The sequence below is a fragment of the Melanerpes formicivorus genome, unplaced genomic scaffold (genome assembly GCF_026170545.1).
Source record: "Melanerpes formicivorus ecotype bairdi unplaced genomic scaffold, bMelFor1.0.p_v2 SCAF_59, whole genome shotgun sequence".
Classification (NCBI taxonomy): Eukaryota; Metazoa; Chordata; class Aves; order Piciformes; family Picidae; genus Melanerpes; species Melanerpes formicivorus.
Window position 1 is genome coordinate 4,214,993 of NW_027142411.1, and position 8,415 is coordinate 4,223,407.

Below are 8,415 nucleotides of genomic sequence, written 5' to 3' on the forward strand. Positions count from 1 at the left end.
TGCAGGGTAGCATCAGGCATCAGGTGCTGAGGGAAGGAGCCTCTGTGCAGGGAGACAACTGTCCCCCAGATGGCATGGAGCTTGCTGACATAACCATTCTGTGTGCTTCTGAAACAGCAGCCCCAGAGCAGCCCCTGTGTGCTGGGGTTTGTCTGCAGAGGCTGCATGTGCTGAGCTGCCCCTGTGACAGTGCTGCAGAGCCGGACCAAGAGCAGCCCCTGTCGTGTCAGCTGCCCTCAGCCTGCCCCTGGCCAGCCCAGGCCCAGCCACCTCACACAACCTTTTGGGCTTTTTTCTGCTGGTTTTGGTGTGGTTGGTTTTGGGTTTGTTTATCTTTTTCTCCCCAGCCTCTCTTTTCTTTCTTTCCTTTCCCCCCCGCTCCGATGCCCCCTGGGCTGTTTTGCAGGGTGCTTTATCAGGGTGCCTGTTGCACTGGTGTCTGGGAGCTTCTCTTGGTGCATTCCAAAGCCACTTGGAGGCCCCAGCTGCCTGTGGCCTGCAGGGATGAACTCTGTAGGGGCTGGTGATGGTACCCCACCCCAGCCAAGGGTCTGGCCCTTGGGGGATGCTGCGGCTTTGACAGCCCTCCTGCGTGTCTGGAGCCTGCTGCAGCGCTGGGTAGACGTGGAGAGGGAGACACTGGCGCTCTGCAGACACCTCAGATGCCCAGTGGGGAGCAGCTGTGTTGGTGGGGGAGCAGGGGGCGGTGGGGAGGGGGTTTGGGCAGGCGGTGCTGTGGCAGGAGCAGCTCGGTGTGCTGCTGGTGGCTGCCGGGCCGGAGCCTGCTGGGTGTGCTCGGAACTGCTATCTATAAATAAACAGCACAACAGCAGCTTAATGAATGAGGTGTTTGCTGGTAGCACTTGCCCAGGCTGGTAGTGTTGTGTTAAGGCTGCAGAAGGATCTCCAAGCAAGCTGCTTGGCCCGGGCTCCACAAACAGGTCTCACCCAGATCCAGCAGTGATTTGTTTGGGTAAGAGGTTTTGCTTGTTTGTTTCTGAGCAGCTTTTCAAACCTGTTTGGGGTTTTACTGGCTGGGTTTGGTGTGTTGGGGTTTTTCTTCCCTTCTGGCCCAGGTTTCGTGTCAGTGTCACAGCTCCTCACTGCTGCAGGGACAGGGGCAGATCTCGTGCCCTGTCTGAGTGCTTGCTGCTCCCACAAGGAGCCTGGAGAAGGGCTGGGTCACCTGGAGCTTTGGGGGTGAAGGCTGGCCCTAGGGCCCCAGCAGCATCACTTGGGGAATGCCATCTGTTCATGCCAGTTAAAGGGCTTGGTGCTGACCACTGTTACCCTGGGAGCTTCGTGCCCATGGCTTTCTGCAGCCAGGCTGTGGTCCAGCCAGGCAGTAGTGCCCTGGCTTGGCCTGTGAGGGAGACATGTCCCAGGCCATGCTGGAGCCCCAGTGCCATCCACTGTTTCCACCACTTCATCCAGCCAGCCATCCTTTCAGCACGGGGGGCAGCCAGCCTGGCCAGGTACAGTTTGCCTGTGGCAGATCCATGCCAGCTGTTCCTAGCCAGGTTCCTGCGTCTGGGCACAGCTGCTGTGTGGATTGCTGTGCAGTATTCCCAGGAAAGATGTGCTGATACCTTGTGTAAGACACCTGCACCTCTGCTAGTGCTGTGCCTCATCCCTTTCAGAAGCCTGCTGATTACACCTGTCGGGTTTGGGAGACCTTCAGCCCGAGCCTGCAGTGCTGCTGAGGGAGGTTTTGGCAGGCAGTGGCCGAGCAGCCAGCTGAGGAGCAGCCTAAGGAGCACACAGCTATTTCTCCTCCACTGGGAGCCCCTCTCCTGCCCCAGCACCCAGAGCAAGGTCCCTGCTCTTTGGCCATCACTTCTGTGTTACCTCAGGGTGGGAGCCCCAAGGAGAGGGAATAGGACAAGAGGAGGAATGAGGCCAGCAGCCAAGGGCCAGCATGGTGGTGTCAGCCCCTGGCACCTGGCAAGGATTTGACTCGCTTTAGATGGAGAAGTGAGGGGAGGGTAAGGCCACCTGCATGGAGTGCTGGGGACAGGCCTGGCAGTTTCTGGAGAGCATGAGCAGCTCAGGTACCAGGAAGGGGCAGCAGATGCCAAAACACATCTGCACAGTGGCCCGCCCTGGCTGGCACCCACGGAGCGGCTGAGCTCACCAGGCACAGCTGTGGCTTGCTGGGGTCTGCAGGGCAGCACTGAGGGAAGTGCTGCTGTGGATACTGAGAACCAAAGCAGCCAGCAGCTGTGAGTGTGGAGCCAGAGCAGGACAAATGCTGCTTTCCAAGCCGGCCCCTGTGCGGCTGGAGGTTCCCTCCCGCTGCAGCGCCTGCTCCCCACAGCGAGCCGTGTGACAGCTCCTGCAGCTCCCCTCCTGTGCACACCCCCTGCTGGAGGTGCTGGGGGGGCTGTGGGGCATTCTTGCTGGTGAGGCCTGGCAGGGCAGACGTGCCTGTGGCTGCACCTGGACCATGCCATTGCAGCTAAGAAGGAGGCAGGGACAGTGGTGGGAAGGGAGCGCTCTGTAGGGACACTTGGGCATGCAGCACCAGGACAGCTGCTAGTGAGGAGAGGCAGACGCTGTCCTGTCACCTGCTGCTGTGCCCATGGCACTGCTGTGATGGCCTTCCAGCTGGCACCTCACCAGCACCTGAGAAGGCCTCTGGCAGTGATGCACAGAGAGGTGACAGCGCTGCCAGGCAGCTGTGGAACCCTGTACCTCTCTGCAGGAGGAGCCTCAGAGCTCAGACCCCTCTGCAGGCCCAGCCTTGCAGGCTCCCCAGCAGAGTGGGGCCCTGCTGCAGTCCCTCCAACCTGCTGGGTCACCCTGCTGCAGTGACACAACAGCACTTAAAGCTGTTTGGTTATTACAGAGATACTATCACAAGGTGTGGTGCCCTGATTGGAGTCTAGCAAGAAAGTGGCACTCACTCACCCACCTACCCTTGGCAGATGGGCCAAGGGTCTCTCCTTGGCTGATTCACCCCCACCCCTGTTAATTGTGTGCTGCTGCCAACTGGAAGTTCCCAAGGTGGCACTGGAGGCGTAAGCCTGGAGCTCGCTGCTGAGATTAGCTGCAAAGTGCAAACACAACTTCTTGATGTCTCTTTTATCTCTCCAGCCTAGGACACCTTAGCTCATGTCTGGGGATGGCTCCTAAGGATCACTGAGTGCTCCTGATCGCCTCTGCCCTGCCACGCTCCTGCTCAGCAGCCCCTCGCCTGCCTGCCCAGCAGCCTGGAAAGCAGCTCAGCAGTCACAACGTTTTGGCATTTCAGGAGAGTCCTTTCCTTTGGGAGGGAGTCCCCTTTAAAATCCTTTCATTTGGGATCCCCCTGTGTAGTATTGCAGCTGCTCCTGGAGGGGCTCTGCCCTCCTGAGAGCTTGTCACTCTGTCCCCTCAGCCTCCCCTGCCAGCGCAGCTCCTGCTGCAGCAAGCTGCCTTGCAGGCCCCCACTCTGCTGGCTTGCTGCTGTCTGTGTCAGAAAGGCAATAGACCTGCCACAGGTTGGTGCAGGCTCTGCCAGTGCAGTTTGCCACACTCACAAGGTCAAACATCCAACACCCTTCCTTTTGGTTGTGGTACCAGCATTGGGAAACTCCTCCTCCCTTCACCTTTTGCACCAGTGTCCCACTCTGAGCTTTCTGTTTGCTCAGCTTCACAGGAGGCTGTTGGTACAGAGTGGAGAGATCCTTCAGCTCCAGCTGTAACACAGCCTGCAGGAAGGCCCTCAGGAGCCGCAGGTCCCCTGGGAGCTCAGACATCTCCATGTTCAGGTTGCGTGGAGCCCATCCCCACAGTGGGATGTACCCAAACACCTCACCAGGACCAGCTGTAGCCTCCACCTGGCTCAGTCCTGAGCTCCTGGAGCACCTCGGAGCTGTGTGCTGTGAGGGGCAACCTGTTCCATGGAGTGAGTGCTAAAGCCCGGGGTCCTCACCCAGGCAGTGGGCTCGCAGCTCCGGAGCAGCTGCAGTGCGGAGGTAATCCTGCAAACACCGCCCTGGGGCAGGAGCCGCAGCCGGCAGCGAGCTCTGCCTGCGCTGTGCTCAGCAGGGAGCTGGGGAGGGTCCTGGGGACGGCTGGCTGGGGCTGGCCGAGAGGAGGGAGGCCTGGGGGGATGGAGGGAGGCGTGGGGGGATGGAGGAACGTTCCCAGAGAGAAGGGGGTGGCTTATCTGCAGTGCTCCGAGCCGGAGGGCAGGAGTCCTGGTGCTTGTCTGGGTGCCCAGAGCAGCACAGGGAGCGGAGCAGAGGCAGCAGTGCAGGACAGGGACACCAGCTCCCTCGCTGTCGTTTGCCAGTGCCCCAGCTTCCCCAGCTCTGTGGTGGCACACTGTGCAGGCCTGTGGCATGTCAGCTGGTGGGGAGATGGTTGACAGAGAGCTCAGGGATCAGGCTGGCAGTGCCATGCCATACACTGGCACAATTGCTGCCTGCAGGCTGACTTTCACAGGGCTCTTCAGGTGCTTGTCATGGTGAGTGCTGCTGAGGTCAGGGGGAGCAGATACCCAGATCCCTTTGGTGCTATCAGCAGCCCCATCCTGCTTACTTCAGGCATGGCAGGGAAGTTACAGCCACCAGTGCTGCTGGGCACCCTTGCCTCTGCCTGAAGTGCTTTGGCATCTCCTCTCACCCTTACAGGAGGCACAGAGCCTCAAACCCACCACAGCTGCAGCCTGCAACCAGGCTTTGGGGCTCTGGCTTTGTCTGGCTGCTTGAGCCCTGCCCTTGGCAGCCCAGAGCTGCAGCCAGGTAGGGTGCCCCTGGCATGGAGGTCAGGCCCCCACGCTGCCCAGCCCTCCCGAAGCCCTCCTTTGTGCTGCTTCCTGCTGAGCAGAGAGGCCTTGCCCTCCCCTCTGGTATGGGAAAGGTCAGTCTCTGAGGGGCTGCCTTCCCTTCCACATCTCTGCTTTACAAGTCACCAGGAAGTGCTGCAGCAGGGTTGCAGTTGGTGGCTGGCTCCCCGTGCAGTGGTTAGGAAGCAGTGAGGCTCTGCAGGCAGTTCCAGGCAGGGCAGGGCTCCCTCAGCCCAGGAGGTGCTCAGTGCTTGTTGTGGCTGCAGGTCTGGCTTCTGCTTCCCCTGCAGTGCAGGTGGGTGTTAGGCTGAGGTGTGCAGCAGCCACAGCATGCCTCAGCTGAGGTTTGCCAACATTCACTTGTTGCTCTCTGCTCTGTAGCAATCAGACAGAAACTTCAGCAGGCACCTTCTGGGTGAGAAGGTCTGAGAAACACCTTCCAGGCTCTATTGCAGCACTGTGAAACCGCCCTGAGCTGATGAGCAGCTGCATCCTGAGCAGAGCCCAGGAGCTCAGGGCTACCCTACCCTCCAGCAAGGTTCAGAGAGTTTGCCACAGAGGCTGGATCAAGAGTGGCAGTGTGCAGCCCACAAGGGACATGCTGCAGGCAGAGCAGCTCTCAGGCTTTCAGAGGCAGCTTTGTCTGCTACAGGTAGCTCTGGGCTTCTGCTGGACAGTGGCAGAAGCCAGCTTGGCTGCCGTGGGGTGGCACTGGCTCAGCAGCAGGGCCAGGCTCTGCCAGTGACTGCTCAGGAGGCAGTTTGCCCTCCAGGCACTACAGGGAAATAGATTTAAATTTCAGCATTGGTGTTGTCCTATTAAACCACCCTAAAAGCACAGGTAACGATCTGCAAGGGCCAAAGGCTTCCCTTCCCCGTGGGGCTGGGCTGAGTCAGTCTGTGCTAGCACCGAAGGAACACACCAGGCTTTACCACAGCAGCTGGCAGGATTTCTATTAACTGGCATTAGCCAATAATTGCTAAATGCCTGCTAATGAGGGCCTGCAGCCCTCCCAGGCAGCCCCACTTGACACAGGTGCAGGCCACTTGCCAGCCAGCAGCTGGAGACCCAAGCCTTTTGTCAGAGCCAAACGAGAGCAGGGCAAATCTGCCACTGGGGTGTGGGGTTTTGGGGATGTTTGACTGATTGTCTTTAACCCTGGCCCTGCCAGGCAGCCTGCACGGAGGCAGCTCACTGCCCCTGGGCATGTGGCCGGCAGGCATGGGGCGGCTCGGGCAGGGTGGCCGCGGCAGCCAGCCTGGCTCCAGAGCTCAGAGCTGCCCACACCACAGCCCTGACACCAGCAAGGTGCCAGGCCAGAGCAGCAGCTCCTGAGCAGGGCCACGTCTGCACCCCCAGGCCGGGCTGGGGCCCGCTGGCAGGCGGTGCAGGGAGCGCTGAGCCCTGCAGCGTACGAGGGGGGCTGAGGAGCAGGAGGCTGCCTGCAGCCCCATCAGCGTTTTGCATCCCTCCCTCCCCAACGCTTCCGGCACCAGGGCTGGCACAGCATCTGCCTCTCACTGCTCCTCGGCTGCCTGCTAGGGTCACAGCACGTCTGGAGGGCATCACATCAGGCTGCAGAGCTTTATCTTAGACCACAAACACATCCCAGGACGCAGAGAGAGACAACCCTCCCGCAGCTAACTGTCAAAGCGGCAGGGCCAGCTGCCTTTTGTTTTGTACTGATCACTGTGAGGAGCTGTAATTAGTACTGCTCTCATTAGTGCTGCTACCGCAGTAGTACCTGCGGCTGCCCAGGCTGCTCTGAGCTCCACTGGGCTCGGCACAAAGGCACCAAACCCCCTCAGAGCTCAGCTCGCAAGCGACTTACAATGGTGAAGAGGGGCAAGCCCTAATGGATACAATTAACTTAGGCACAACTTAGTCATCCTCTTCTTGGTGTAATTATGGAATGGACAAAGGTAGGGCCAGCTCCCCTCAGGTGCCCTTCTGGCCATAATTAAGCAGATTGCATAACGATGGTGTCAGTTCAAAAGCCATGCTTTGCTCCAAATTGCTGCACAGCCACCCTTGGCCTTGCACAACCAGCACAGAGCAGTGTCCTGCCTCCCCTTTTCTGCCTTGTTGTGTCTGTGCACAGGAAAAGCTCCTGGCCAAAGAGGAGTCAGTGGTGCTGTGGTCAGTAGCAGAGGGCAGATTCACCTGCCTGTGGTGTGAGGAGCAGGTGAGTACTAGAAGTGCCCAGAGTAGGAGTGGGTACAAAGGGAGTGCCCAATGCTGCCTTTGCTCTTGACTACACCACTTAGAAGAGTTGCATAATTGATCCAATTGAACCACATCAGTCCTTTATTTATAGAACATAATGGAATGGTTTTCAACATCCTGGATCATGCTGCATGGGTGATTGCCTTGTGTGCACCCAAGGAGGAGAGGAAAACCTTCCCCTGAGGTACGATGTCTGCTACCCTTCGCTGCCCGAATCCAGGCCTGCTCTCTGAGGGCAGTGCTGGGAGGAGTGCAGCCTGCAGGCGATGCTGCTCTGTCCCCTCAGCCCCACACTTCCCCTGCAGCACCCCAAGTGTGGTGGTGCTCTGGTGGCACTCAGGGTGTGCCCACAGCCAGCCACAGCACAGCCTGCTGAGCACTGGGGGACTCCTTGTCCTGCTCCAGAGCCTGTGCTGACACCCAGCTGCTTTCCCTACAGAGCACTCCAGCTCCAGCTGCCAGACCAAAGCTGTGGCATTTGATGGCTGCTGAAGAGAGTCCTGGAGTAGTCCCCCAGACGAGCTGAGCCTGCTCCATGAGCCACAGGCTCCCCACCAGCCTCTGCCTGCCACAGCTGCTCCTTGCCCAGCATGGGTGTGCACAGCACCTGAGGAGGGCTCTGCCTGCCAGGTGAGCAGGGGGCACTGGGACAGGGTTGATGTAGAAGTCACACAGGAGAAGCCAAAGCACTGCCAGGGTTTTATCCTTCCTCTGTTGCCATCGTTGGACAAATGCAGATCCTGTAGAAGTGTTCCTCCTGCTGGGCTGTCTGTCCATCTTGGAGTGATGTGCTGCTGCTGCTGCTCTTGCATCATTTCAGCCTGGCCTTCATTTTGTGCTACATTGTTTTATGTGTACACTTTATAATTAGAACTACTAATTGCAAGTTGCTCGCTGCCTGCAGTTGGCTTTTCCACAGCACCACTCGCAGAGGGCTCACAATTACTCAGCTCTCTCTAGCTGCTGCTGAGTACTCCCAGAAGCTGAACAGAAAGCAGGACTGGGTTTGTAGCTTGTCCTGTGCCTGAGCTTTACAGGGGGCCCAGCTGGTGCCTGGCAGGATCTGCACTGCTGCAGGTGCTCAGAAGCTGGTTCAGCTCTTCTCTCAACGCTCCTCCTTTTCTGAGTAATAAAAACGTGAGGTCACTCAGATCAACATAAGCCAGGGGGTCCTGCAGGAGCTGGTAGGTCTGAGTTCCGTTGGGGTTTTGACACATCAGACTTTAAACAGTGTCACTGCTGCTGCTCCTGGAACAGAGCGAGCTCCATGCAGCCGGAGGGGTCTGCAGCTGGCCCCTGCCGCGCTGGGGCTGCAGCCCTTGGCACCAGGCAGCCTTTGCTCTGCTGCTCTTCCAGCGGTGCCGGTGAGTCAGCGGCCAGGGGCAGGCTCACTGCCTCTTCAGCTCCCTATCTCG

The 8,415-nt window shown here is 59.0% G+C and overlaps 1 long non-coding RNA gene across 3 annotated transcripts; it reads left to right on the forward strand.

Moving 5' to 3' along the window:
* Positions 1–899: 899 nt before the first annotated feature.
* LOC137452874 (uncharacterized) lies at positions 900–7,878 on the forward strand. Of its 3 annotated transcripts, none has more exons than XR_010990187.1 (5): positions 900–973; positions 3,097–3,959; positions 6,876–7,184; positions 7,440–7,630; positions 7,738–7,878. It is a non-coding gene; the product is annotated as an uncharacterized lncRNA (long non-coding RNA). The 3 variants fall into 3 exon arrangements; XR_010990185.1 differs by having other exon boundaries at positions 6,876–6,959; positions 7,092–7,184; positions 7,440–7,878; XR_010990184.1 differs by having other exon boundaries at positions 7,440–7,878.
* Positions 7,879–8,415: the final 537 nt, after the last annotated feature.